Source organism: Antechinus flavipes, chromosome 1, assembly GCF_016432865.1.
Source record: "Antechinus flavipes isolate AdamAnt ecotype Samford, QLD, Australia chromosome 1, AdamAnt_v2, whole genome shotgun sequence".
In the NCBI taxonomy this organism is placed as follows: domain Eukaryota; kingdom Metazoa; phylum Chordata; class Mammalia; order Dasyuromorphia; family Dasyuridae; genus Antechinus; species Antechinus flavipes.
This window is the reverse complement of record NC_067398.1, coordinates 429,737,702-429,752,641: the sequence shown is the minus strand read 5'-3', so window position 1 is coordinate 429,752,641 and position 14,940 is coordinate 429,737,702.

Here is a 14,940-nt window from a genome sequence, read left to right as displayed (position 1 = left end):
CCAATCCATCCTCCACTCAGCAGATAAAGTGATTTTCCTAGAGCATAGATCTGCCCTCCAATCCCTTTGCTTAATCATCTCTAGCTCTAGGATCTATTATAAAGTCCTTGATTTGGCATTTAAGGTTCTCCACCAGCTATTCCCTCTCTATTTTTCAGTGTCTTTGCCCTTCTCACTATACTCTCTATAATAGTCCAGCAACACTGGCCCAGAGCTTCTACCTCCTAGATCCATGACCCTCCATCTCCCATCTTTGCAGGAGGCTGTCTCCCATGCCTGAAATGCTCTCTCTTCACCTTTCCACATCTCTGACTTCTTTCAAGCTTCAGTTCAAGTTCTATTTTCTTAAAGAGGTCTTCCTAGACATTCCCCAACCCAGCCATTTGAGCTTTCTTAAGTTAACTTCCTTCTACTTTGTATGTATCTCCATTTGTCACGATCTTGCCATTGAACCCAGCTGGCGCTGGAGGAGAAAGTAAGGGAGGTGACTTGCACAGCCCTCCCTCACTTAAATCCAACTCACTTGCACATCATGGCATCCCCTCCCTGATGTCATAGCCCTCTTCAGAATAAAGGACAAACAAAATTCTATAGATATTTATTTCTATGTTGTCTATCCTACTGTATTGTATGCTAGCTCCTTAAGACAAGGATTATTTTTATGTTTTTTATTTTATTTTTTTTGGACCACAGTGGGTGGCAAGAGCTTAATAAAGATTTGTTGAGTTATCTGTATTTCACAAATGAGGAAACTCTCTTGCCCAAGGTTATACAGGGAATGTAAGGACCATCACTTGAACCCAGGTCTTATAACTACCCCATATCAGTTCCTTTCCTGAGAAAAGCATTCCTTCTTCTCTTTGATCACTCTAGATTCTCCTAGACTTAGCCATACTCCACTCAATGTGGTCATACTGATCCACTCAACCTACTCCATTAACTTTTATATAATTTGTTAAGAATGGAGATTCATATCTTATTTGAATGTCATATTCAACATCTTGGCAATGGAAATGATAACAAGAAGTCATTTCAAAGTTGTATCTCTTATCCTTCTCTTGGGAATCATAGGATCATAGACTTAGTACTAATAGGTCCATTTTTAATGGATTTCTCTCCCAATATCCAGATGGTGGATTTTTATTTTACAGATGAAATAGAATGGAGTTTAAATGATTGTTCAAGGGTAGAATGGAGGCAGATTTTACAAATTCTCAAGGCCAGTTTTTCAATTTTCAGCATGAGCATTCGTACTTCAGAAATCGTTGTTCAATTGTGTCCAACTCTTCATGACCCCATTTGGGGTTTTCTTGGCAAAGATACTGGACTGGTTTGTCATTTTTTTCTCTACCTCATTTTCACAGATGAGGAACTGAGGCAAAAGATCACTTAGCTAAGTAAGTATCTGTGACCAGGTTTGAATTCATGAAAGAATTCATAAGTCCTTCTGCCTTCAGGTTCAGAACTCTATTGTGCCACCTAGCTGTCCCTTAGAAATTGGCCAATAATATAAATTAGTCTACAATAAATTACAGTAGACTAAGATTAAAATGTAATTGGGAAGTGTTTAATAAAATAAAAATACAGTGATAATGTTAATTTGTGGTTTTCTAAATCAATATGAAGCCTGCAGCGATGATGTGAATTTGATATCAGTAGTTTGGAGTTGGAAAAGGAAATGGCAAACCACTCTAGTATCTTTGATAAAAAAATCTCATGGATTTTTATTGGCGTGCTATGATCCATAGGGTTATGAAAAATGAAATACAACTAAACAATTGAACAACAATAACAGTTCATACTGAAGAAGTTGATAAAGAAAATGTTAATGCAAGTTAAATTTAAACATGGTTTGTCTGTAAATTTTCCCCCCCAAAAGTTGATTGTTAACATTTTTCAGCACACTTCTGATTATACTGTTGAGGGTCCCCTGCTAGCACTAATACTAGCATCAGGACTAAGTTTCATGGCCTGCAACTTTCATGCATATTAATTCCTCTAACATTCTATCCATCCAACTTTAAAACAGCCATCAGCAAGTAACATTGAATAAGAGCTTAAATATTTTGTCCATTTGTGGTTATTTTTTTCCTCCTGACTCACCTTAGGAGTGAGTTTTATTACTAACTCATTTATTATTATATATTTACATAATTATATATTGTTAATACATTGATGTATATTATTTTAATGTATGTTTATATTTCATTATTTTTATAATTATATTCTATTTATATATAATATTCTATTTAGTTATTTATAGTATATCATAATTATTGATATACTTAATAATTATTATATTAAATTAATATATTAATATAAATATAATTGTTAATGTATAATTATATATTATATATATATATTATACATTTATTCTTTACAATTTCCCTAGAAGAAGAGTAGTTACTATTATTTTCCCCATTTTACAGTCAAGAAAAGTAAGGCAGAAAGAATTTAAGTAATTTGTCCATAGTCAGTATCTGAGGCCAGATTTTAACTCAGGTTTTTCTCAATCTAGGTCCAATTCTCTATTAATTATATCACCTATCTATTGTTGTTAGTGACTCTATTAAATCACCATATGAACATATCTGATAAGTATGTAAGGCATGATGGCATGATAGCTATGTTGACAGTGGTATGGAAAGAGCCCTTGGTATTGAAGGAATATTAATACTTTCACAACTTGCCTCAAATTGGTTTTTATGAAGACCAGATGTCCATGAAATGCTCCATAATGGCACCTACCATACATGATATATCATGATGCATTAGATCTTGGTTTGACCGCTGAAACTCCTACTTCCCTTTTGAATATTCCCTCATCTACATCATACCCATGAGATGTTAATTAGCTACTATCTCTTCACCTCTATATCATAGCTCACAAATTCTGAATCAGTCTTCCTGATAATCCTAAAATAGTAATAATTCCTGCCTTTCTTCACTGGGCACACATACATTTGAAAGGGCAATAATCTTGATTAATGAATCCTCTGGAACAGAAATACTTAATAAAGAAGTGTTAGTAACAATAACAACAAGATCCAAATTCACAAAGCACATAATCACACAATCACAAATCACACAAAACAGAGCTACCGGTCTCATACAGGAGAAAAACATTTCCCTTGTGTTATCCAGTTGAGAGTATAAAAGGATATCACTGGGCAAAGTTAAGGCCAGGAAAGTTTTTGTCTTCCCTGACTGCCCAACTGGCTTTTTCCCTCCCTTGTCCTCCTCCCCTCTTCCTCCTCTTCCCCCTCCCTATCTCCATCTCACTATCCTGTAGTAGATATTTATAAGCATTGATTAATCTTACATTATAGCTATTCATACTTAAGTAACTTTGATCAGGAAGATGTAGGGTATATCTTTTATCTTTAGTTATGAAATGCTTGGTAATAATAATAAAAAGTGATTGTGATGATGATAGCTAGAATTTATATAGTATCTACTATATATCAGATACTGTGCTAAGTGCTTTACAAATATTTGCTCACAACAACCCTAGGAGATAGCTACTTTTATTATCCTCTTCTTACACTTGAGAAAACTAAAGAAATCAGAGATTAAGTGACCTGGAAAGGATCACAAGTGTTCAAGACCAGATTTAAACTTGTTTTTATAGTTCCAAGTCCATTCCTCTGTCTGCTATACTTCCAAGGTATCAGTGAAGGCTCATTTGAGGTGAGCCTTGGAGGAATCTAGAGATTCTGGGATGCCGAGATGGATAAAGGAGTATATTCCAACCTGTATAAACTTATGGAAATTGGAAAGGGAATGTCTACTACAGGCAACAGCAAGAAGAGCAATTGCAATTTGAGAGATAGAAAAGAATTGGAAGGAGGGCAGTCCTCAAGTTCCATATTATCTTCCAGTAAGTCCCCTAGGGAGGACTAGCTAAAAGCTGGTACTCTCTACTTGCTAGAGGGGCCAGTTTGCAGAAATCCCTCTTCAGCATAATGTAGTATAAAACACAGTCACAATTTATTTTTTAAAGTCCATTTTCCTTCCTTTGTCACATGTCTGAGTTACTGAAGCCTCTTGTACCTGGGTGGAGAATTTCAGCCCCCCTCATTCTCACACCTTCAGGCTTCAAGATATTTAGAATGAAGAACAGGGTCCTCTCACCTGGTCACCTGTTCCTGGTCTAACAGGTGAAGCCTTCCTATCAGAGGTCTGGTCCTAATTTAAGAGAGCTGTCCATATACCTCCTAATTTTAATCTCTATAGGCAAGACTATAAAATGGGTAGGGATTGTTTATCCAATGACTGTCAAGCACAGCTCTGAGGAGGGGAGGGTTCCCTAGTTTCAAGCCCCTAGATTTCTTTGGTTCTTCTATGTAAATTTGGGGATGGGAGAAGAAGGAAGGGGAAAAATAAAGAGAGGATAGTCAAATTCAGTACACAAGAACATTGTCTCTTCCACTCATTTCTGGTATCTTCCTATGCAGATGCAGACAATGAGGATCCAATAGTGGGGCTGTAGCTTGCTTACCTCAGTACTTACCTGAGTAATTTTTGCCACTCTAGATAAGAATTTCTCAGATGATAGAAACAAAGAAGACTTAGTCTGGCAGAGGAAATAAAAAGAATTAAAGAAAAATTATTAGCCCATTATTGAAGTGACTTCCTTAGCAATGTAAGTCACAGGTTCAACCTATGTTTAGACTGGAAGTTCCATAAAAAGAGATCAATATTTCATCGGTATTTAGTAACAACTAGGGACCTAACTTGTTGGGAGGTTAGACCAGACTGCAAATGTCTGGAACCCAGACATTAGATAAATCACTGGGGTCAGTGACTTGGCAAAGGAAGTCCAGAAAGGTTTTCAGAGTGTTTAGAGTCAATGGATGATAAGTATCCAAACAAGCAAGCAGTCAAAAAAAATTCCCTACATCCATTGGTGGTGGTTCTTGTTTGTCCTTCATTTTGAAGAGGATGAATGATATTATAGAGCAATTTCTTGACTCGCGTAAACTGGATTTAAGTGAAGCAGAGTTACATAAATAGAGAGTTGCACTCTCTCTTCCAGAGATGACTCTTCCCAATGTCAAAATTCAGTGACAGGACAAAAGCCAGGACAACTGGCAATGGCCCAAGATGCAGTACATGACTTTGGTGGTCTGAGCTCCACAGCACCTGCTTCTACCACCTTCATGGTCTTTGAAACAAATTATCTTCATCTGCCCATTCTGCCAAAGAAAGTCTTCACATGTCCGAAGTAGACATCCTTCTAATTTTGCCAATCTAATTTTGCCTTCTAATTTTACTCATTTGCCAAGATGGTTTTACCAAGCTGTGGCTACTGCACATGTTACAGTTTTATGGAATCATGGATGAGAGTTGAGTGCCAGATGAACACTCCAGGTGGATGAGCAGCCCTGAAAAGGGCTCAGCAAGTCCTCATGCCAGAGATACTAGTTCTCCTTAAAGACCACACAGTCCAGTTATATCAATAAACATTAGATAAATATCCTGGCAAGTGGGAAGTTAATATGCCAACCAAGTTAAAAGTGACAAAAAGAGTCAATATCAGGTAAAATGTAGACACAAATTTAAGTTTCTATGTCTAAAATCCAGCTTTCACTTAAGACAAAATGATCAAAACAAGTCTTACAGTGGATACAGCACCAGTCCTGGAATTAAGGAGTTAAATTCAAATTCAGCCTCAGATATCTGACACTTACTAGTTGCTTGATCCTGGACAATTAAAGTAATTCCAATTGCCTCCCTTTCCTCTCCCCCAAAAAACAATATGAACAAGGCAAAATCCCCATCCTAAAATGCCTAAGATATAGTCACAGTATCAAGGGAGAAACTCATGCAGAGAACAAGGACCTTATTACTGGAACTGGGTTGCAACAGGGGCTTAAACATTAAGAGCAAGGCAAAAGCCCAGTTACTAGACCTAGAATACAAGGTCAGAGAAAGATCAGGAACAAAACTGATTTTATGCTACCCTACCTATTCTAAGGATCCAAAGATTCTCATATTTTCCCTCCTAGGAATATCACTGGGGCAGGTTCAGACCTGCATATGTGAAGACTGTTGCCATTCCACCTCCTGAGATCCTAACTCCAGAGCTGTAATGGACATCAGAAGCCATTTATTTCAACTTTTTCATTTTACAGAATAAAAAACTTCAGCCCAGTGAGGTTCACTGATTTGCCCAAGATGACACAAGTGGTAAGCATGAAAGATGAAATTTAGTCAGGTCCACCAACGCTACCATTAATGCCTTTTCTACACCATGATCCCACTTGGCTAAATCGATAGTTTTAATAGAAATAACAACAACAGTTCATATTTATATGGTGCTTCTCACTCTGCTAAGCACTAACAATTATTATCTCATTTGATCCTTACAATAATTCTGGAAGGTGAGTGCTATTATTTTCCCCATTTTACAGTCAGGAAAACTGAAACAGACAAAAAGGGTGAATTGCCCAAGATCATACAGTTAGTAAGTATCTGAGGCTGGACTTGAACTTATCTCCTTGACTCCAGGCCTGGCACTCTATCTATTGTGCCATCTGGCTGCTCCACAAAGGGTTGTGAGGATAAAGTCTCAGGATTATCATTAAATATAATTTCATTTTAATTGCATTAAGAATCAGGATTGATTCACTGTTATAGGAACTTTAATTGGAAAAATGATGTGGAGGAAATTTCATTTTTTCCAGACATACACAGTTTGCAAGGTACATTAGATATTATTTCCAAAAAGAACATTTTGTGCTTCTGACATCTGAGGATAAATATCTATGGAACTGGTCTAGAATGGAATAAGAAAATGATGTCATATGCTGTCACTCAACTGATTAAGCACTTCCTCTTGGTGACATTAGATGAGAATTTTCCCATGATGTAACAGGTTTTTCCACACCCCCTGGTGGTGGTTTGTCTACCTCAATGTTCTACAAAACAATAGAAGAGAGAAACTTATTCCATGTATTTTTGCCATGGACTCTACAGAGCCCTGAAATTTTCAATTCCATCTTATAGGGTTATAGGTTTGGAACATGTCACATGCTCCTCCAACTATCTTAGGAAATGGTCCATAGTTGACATCCACAGATAAGAACTCCTCATTTGTACTTGAGACTCAGAATACTCCTGGGAGTCCTCCAAAACTAGAGAGTGTGACTACAGGGCAAAGAAATTTCTGGGTTGAAGGATATTCACCAAAAGTAGGTAAGGCAATGAGCATTTGCTGTCCTTTAATTCTACCCTTAGGATCCATTTATCATAGCATGCAGGGGTTCAAGTCTGAGATATTCTTATGAAAATATGTAGAAATATTAGGCAAATACCTCAAATTTGTATCTCTAAAAATGGGTCTACCTGACTTCTAAAAATCCAAGGAATCAACAATCATTTAAATTCAGAGAAGAACTGTTTATAGACAAATTGACATGGTAAAAAATGACAATGCTACCTAAATTGATTTTCTTATACAGCGTTATGCCAATCAAACTACCAGAGGATTGCTTTACAGAGCAAGATAAAAATAATAACAAAATTTGTCTGGAAGAATAAAGAACAAAAGGACAAGAATTTCAAGGGGTCCTAGCCATACCAGATCTCAAACTATACAGTAATGATCAAATAAACTTAATAGTCTAATATTTAACAAATGTGAAGATTTAAGATTTGGACATAAGAATTCATTATTTAATGAAAATTGCTGGGAAAACCCGAAAGCAGTATGACAGAAACTAGGTATAGACCAATATCTTACTCCATTTACCAAGATAAAGTCAAATATAAAAAGAGATTTTATAAGAAAATTAAAATATGAAATATATTACTTATCAGACTTATGGACAAGTGGATGATTTATGGATAAACAAGAAATGGAGAGCAAAGTTCCATGTAAAACTGATAATTTTAATTATACTGAATTAAAAAGCTTTTGTACAAATAAAACAAATATATCCAAGATCAGAAGGAAAGCAGAAAATTGAGAAGGATTTATAGACAGTTTATCAGATAATGGTCAAATATCTAAAATATATAAACAACTTTGTCAAATCTATAAGAATATAAGTCATTTCCCAATTGGTAAATGGTCAAAGCATATAATAAATCAGAGCAGCTTATAGTCATATAAAAATGGTCTAAATTATTATTGATTAGAGAAATGCAAATTAAAACAAAAGTGTGATATCATTTCATATCTACTGGATTGACTAAAATGATAAAATGGAAAGTGACAAATGTTGGAGGGAATATGGAAAAATTGGTACACCAATTTCTTGTTGATGGAATTGTGAACTGATCCAACCACTTTGGAGAACAATTGGGGAATGGCTGAACAAGTTGTGATTTATGATTATGATGGAATTATAAGAAATTATTAACTCTTTTTTAAAAATAATAACCTGCAAAGATGATATGCAGCATTCATCCTTACAAAACCTTGTGTTCCAAATTTTTTTCCCTCCCTTCCCTCACCTCCTCCCCTAGATGGCAAGTTATCCAATATATGGTATACATTTGCAATTCTTCTATACATATTTCCACAATTATCATGCTGCACAAGAAAAATCATATCAAAAATGAAAAAAAAATGAGAGAAAAGAAAAAGCAAGCAACAACAAAAAAAAAAAAGTAAAAAAAAAAAAAACATACTATGTTGTGATCCACATTCAGTCTACAAAGTCCTCTTTCTGGATACAGATGGCTCTTTCCATCAGAAGTCTATTGGAATTGGTTTGAATCACTTCACTATTGAAAAGAGGCATATCTGTCAGAATTGATTGTCGCATAACTTTGTTGTTGCTGCAAACAATGTTTTCTTGGTTCTACTCACTTTACTTAGTATGAATTCATATAAGTCTCTCCAGTCCTCTCTGAAATCATCCTGCTGATAATTTCTAATAGAATAATAACATTACATAACACTCATATATCATAACTTTTTCAGCCATTCTCCAAATGTTGGTCACCAACTCAGTTTTCAGGTCCTTGCCACTACAAAAAGGGGTGGTGCAAACATTTTTGCACATGTGTGTACTTTTCCTTTTTTTATGGTCTTTTGGGGATACAGGCCCTGTAGAGACACTGCTACATCAAAGGATATACACAGTTTGCCCTTTGGACATAGTTCTATATTGCAATATACTCTTGATTTTTTCTAAAAGGCTAGCATATGAGCAAAACCCAAGAGAACATTGTATACAGTGATAGCAATAACCAGAAAGAAAATTGATAAGTAGAAGTATATATAGAATAATTTTACATATATGTATACCTACACATACATATGTATGTACATATATGAATATATATACCGATTTGTATCTAATGGTAGCCATTTCTAAGATGGGGATAAGGTGGAAGAAAAATAGGAAAAAAGAGAAATTTGCATGATAATTTTGTTATGTATTTTAAAAGAATAGCAAGCCAGGGAGGTGGAATCAAGATGGCAGAGAGCAGACACAACTTTCTGTGACCTTTAACCTCTCAAACCAAAAGCAGATTAAAACTTTAAACTGGTTTTGGAGTCAAAGAATCCACAAATATTCGAAGTACAACACGTTCTCAGAAGAAGATACCTTGGAAGAACTTCAGGACAGGTCTATTTCTAATGGGCAGAGGGACAATCTGCCAACCCCAGACCACAGCACAGGGATAGGGCAAGGAGCTGGGGTGGGAAGTCAGAGCATTGTAGTTTCCATGCATCTGGGATCTTCTGTCAGCCTCTTAGGCTATTCTGTCCTGGTTGCAAGCAGGTGGTTTGGTAGATTTGCTACTAAAGGCAAATTGTAAACCACTGAGCCTCAGAAGAACATGAGATCTAACCCCCATTACCTAGCACTGGAAATTAATCAGCAGAATTGCCCTAGGGCAATTTAAAGCAGCTGTCACTCCTTTGCATTGAACAGATCTCAAGCCTTAAAAAAATAAATAAAAAAACAAAAAGAACTCTCACCATAGACAGCTTTTATGGAGAGAGAGAAGAACAGGCCTCAAATCCTGAGGGTCCTAAAGGCAAAGCAACTCCAGATGAAGCCCCACAGGGAGATGTGAGCTGGACCCCATTTCACAAGGCTCTCTTGGAAGATTGCACAAAGGATCTTAAAAGAGAGAAGAAAAATGGGGAAATGAAATGAGATCATTACAAAAAGGAATAGAAAAAGCATATATATGAAAAATATGAAAGATATATGAAAAAGACACCAATTCACTGAAAAACAAAATTTGTGAGATGGAAAAAAAATGCAATGGACAAGAAAATTCAATTGGCCAATTATAAAAGAAGCTAAAAAAGGTAACTGAAAAAAATAATACATTAAAAATTAGAATTGAAAAAATGGAAGTAAATGACTCAATGAGACTTCAAGAATCAGTCAAACAAAAACCAAAAAAATGAAAAAAAAAAAAAAGAAGAAGAAGAAGAAGAAGAAGAAAAGAAGAAGAAGAAGAAGAAGAAGAGAAGAAGAAGAAGAAGAAGAAGAAGAAGAAGAAGAAGAAGAAGAAGAAAATATGAAATACAACTGACCTGGAAAATAAATCTAGGAGAAATAATCTAAGGATTATTGGAATTCTGAAAGCCATGATGAAAAGAAGAACCTACACACTATCTTACAGGAAATCATAAAAGAAAACTGCCCTGATATTTTAGAATCAGAAGGTAAAATAGCCATCAAAAGAATTCACCAATCACCTCCTGAGAGAGACCCCAAAATTAAATTGCTGAGGAATATGATGGGTAAATTTCAGAACTATCACATCAAGGAAAAGATATTGCAAACAGCCAAAAAGAAACACTTTAAATACTGAGTAGTCACAATTAGGGTTACCTAGGACCTAGCAACTTCCACCTTAAAAGATCAAAGGGCCTGGAATCTGATATTCCAAAAGGCAAAGGAACTTGGATTGCAGCCAAGAATAAGCTACTCAACTAAAATGAGCATTATCTTTCAGGGAAGAAAATGGACATTCAATGATATAGGTAAATTTCACCTATTTCTAATAAAAAGACCAGAACTGAACCAAAAAATTTATCTCCAAACATAGAACTCGAAAGAAACATGAAAAGGTAAAAAGAAAAGAACTCTTGAGAACTATATTTCTATTATGGGTATACTTGAAGAATGTGGGTATAATTTGATTTTATTATGATAATATGAAAAAGAAATTAGAGGTGGAAAAGGGATTGTACTGGAAAAAGTGGAAAAAGGAGATAAAATAAGGGAAATTACATCCTGTGAAGAGTCAAAGAAAACCTATAATAAATGAGGGAAAGAAAGGTGTGAATCTTACTCTCATCATATTTGGCTCTAAGAGAGAATATATCAGACATATTTGGTTTCATAAAGAAACTTGTCTCACCTTATAAGGAAGTGGGAGGAAAAGGGGGAAAGAAAGAGAAAGACTAACAGAAAGGAAAACAGAAGTAGTAGGGGAAAGGTGTAAAAAAGAGAGAGGGACTCTAAGGGGGAGGACTATTTGAGGGAGTTAGTCATTAAAAGCAAAATACTGGGGAGGAAAAAAGGAGGAAGGGAGAGAGAAAAGCATAACTTAGGATAAATAAGATGGCAGAAAATAACAAAATTAGTTATTTTAACTGTGAATGTGAATGGGATAAACTCTCCCATAAAAGGGAAGCAGATAGCAGACTGGATTAAAAGCCAGAATCCTACAATATGTTGTTTATAAGAAACACATTTAAAGCATGGTGATACATACAAAGTGATGGTAAAGGGCTGGAGCAGAATTTATTATGTTTCAGATGAAATTAAAAAAAAAAAAAAAGCCAGAGTAGCAATCCTGAGCTCAGATCAAGTAAAAACAAAGATAGATCTAATTAAAAGAAATAAGGAAGGAAATTGTATTTTACTAAAGGATGCCATAGATGATGAAGCAATATCAATACTAAACATATATGTACCAAGTGATATAGCATCTAAATTCCTAGAGGAGAAGTTGAGAGATGCAACAAGAAATAGCAAAACTATACAAGTAGGGAATCTCAACCTTGTTCTTTCAGAGCTAGATAAATCAAACTACAAAATAAATAAGAAAGAAGTTAAGGAGGTAAACAAAATGTTAGAAAAGTTAGGTGTGATAGATCTTTGGAGAAAATTGAATGGAGACAGAAAGGAGTTTACTTTTTCCTCAGCAGTTTGTGGAACTTACGCAAAAATTGACTATGTGTTAGGGCATAAAATCCTTAAAATCAAATGCAGAAAGACAGAAATAGTAAATGTATATTTTTCAGATCATGATGCAATAAAAATCATATGCAATTTAAGGCCAGGAGAAAATAGACCAAAAGTTAATTGGAAATTAAATAATCTTATCCTAAAGAATGAATGGATGAAACAGCAAATCATAGACACAATCGAAAATTTCATCCAAAAGAATGACAACAATGAGACAACATATCAAAATTTGTGGGGTAGCCAAAGCAGTTATAAGGGAAAATTTATATCTTTAGATGTTCACTTGCATAAAATAGAGAAAGAGAAAAACAATGAATTGGGCTTACAACTAAAAAAAAGCTAGAAAAAAGCACAAATTAAAAACCCTCAATTAAATAACAAATTTGAAATTCTGAAAATAAAAGGGGAGACTAAGAAAATTGAAAATAAGAAAATTATTGAAATAATAAATAAAACTAAGAGTTGGTTTTATGAAAAAAAAAACAACAAAATAGATAAACCCTTAGTTAATTTGATTAGAAAAAGGAAAGAAGAAAATCAAATTGTTAGTCTTAAAAATAAAAAGGGAGAGCTTTCCACCAATGAAGAGGAAATTAGAGCAATAATTAGGAGTCATTTTGCCTAACTATATGCCAATAAATTTGATAATCTAAATGAAAAGGAAGAATATCTTTGAAAATATAGATTTCCCAGATTAACAGAAGAGGAAATAAAAAATTTTTAAATAGTGATATTTTAGAAAAAGAAATAGAACAAGCTTTTAATCAGCTCCCTAAGAAAAAATCTCCAGGCCAGATGGATTTACATGTGAATTCTACCAGACATTAAAAGAACAATTAATTCTAATACTATATAAACTCTTTGAAAAAATAGGGAAAAAAGGAGTCCTACGAAATTCCTTTTATGACACAGATATGGTGCTTATAGCTAAACCAGGTAGGGTGAAACCAGAAAGAAAATTATAGACCAATTTCCCTAATAAAGATTGATGCAATAATTTTATATAAAATATTAGCAACGAGATTACAGAAAGTCATCCCCAGGATAATACACTATGACCAAGTAGGATTTATACTAGAAATGCAGGGCTGGTTCAATATTAGGAAAACTAACAGCATAATCAATACCCAAACTAACAAAAATCATATGATTATCTCAATAGATGCAGAAAAAGCATTTGATAAAATCCAACACCTATTTCTATTAAAAACTCTAGAGAATATATATGAATAAATGGACTTTTCCTTGAAATGATCAGTAGCATCTATTTAAAACCATCAGCAAGCATCATATATAATGGGGACAAACTAGAACCATTCCCTATATGCTCAGGCAAGAAACAAGGCTGCCCACTATCACCATTGCTATTCAGTATCATATTAGAAATGTTACCTTTGGCAATAAGAGAAGAAAAAGAGATTAAAGGAATTAGAGTGGGTCATGAGGAAACCAAATTATCACTCTTTGCAGATGATATAAGGGTATACTTAGAGAACCCTAGAGAATCAGCTAAAAAATTACAAGAAACAATTCACAATTTTAGCAAAGTTGCAAGATACAAAATAGATCTACATAAATCATCAGCATTTTTATATATTAGCAACAAAGTCCAGCAACAAGAGATACAAAAAGAAATTCCATTCAAAATAGCTGTCAATAGTATGAAATATTTGGGAATCTATCTGCCAAGGGAAAGTCAGGAACTATATGAACACAACTACAAAACACTTTCCACACAAATAAAGCCAGACCTAAACAATTGGAAAAAATATCAAGTGCTCATGAGTACACTGAGCAAATATAATAAAAATGATATTACTAAATCAATCTACTTATTTAGTACCATATCAATCAAACTTCTAAGAAATTATTTTACAGATCTAGAAAAAACAGTAACAAAGTTCATCTGGAAGAACAAAAGGTCAAGAATTTCAAGGGAATTAATGAAAAAAATGCTAATGAAGGTGGCCTAGCTGTACCACATCTAAAACTATATTATAAAGCAGCGGTCATCAAAACCATTTTATCCTGGCTAAGAAATAGGATAGTCAATCAGTGGAATAGGTTAGGATCACAGGACAAAATAGGCAATGACTATAGCAATCTAGTTTGACAAATCCAAAGACCCCAGCTTTTGGGATAAGAACACGCTATTTGACAAAAATTGCTGGGGAAATTGGAAACTAGTATGGAAGAAATTAGGACTCGACCCACACATAATACTACATACCAAGACAAGATCTAAGTGATGATTTAGACATAAAGAGTGATATTATAAACAAATTAGAGGAACATAGGATAGTTTGTCTATCAGATCTATGAAGAGGGAAGGAATTTGTGACCAAAGAAGAACTAGAGATCATTATTGATCACAAAATAGATATATTTGATTATATTAAGTTAAAAAGTTTTTGTACAAACAAAACTAATGCAGATAAGATCATAAGGGAAGCAATAAATTGGGAAATCATTTTTACATTTAAGGGTTCTGACAAAGGCCTCATTTCTAAAATATATAGAGAATTGACTCAAATTTATAAGAATCCAAGACATTCTTCAATAGATAAATGGTCAAAGAATATGAAGTCAATTTTCAGATGAAGAAATTGAAACTATTTCTAATCATATGAGAAGGGGCTCTAAATCACCATTGATCAGAGAAATGCAAATTAAGATGACTCTGAGATATCACTAAACACCTTTCAGATTGGCTAAGTTGACAGGAAAAGACAAGGACAAATGTTTGAGGGGATGTGGGAAA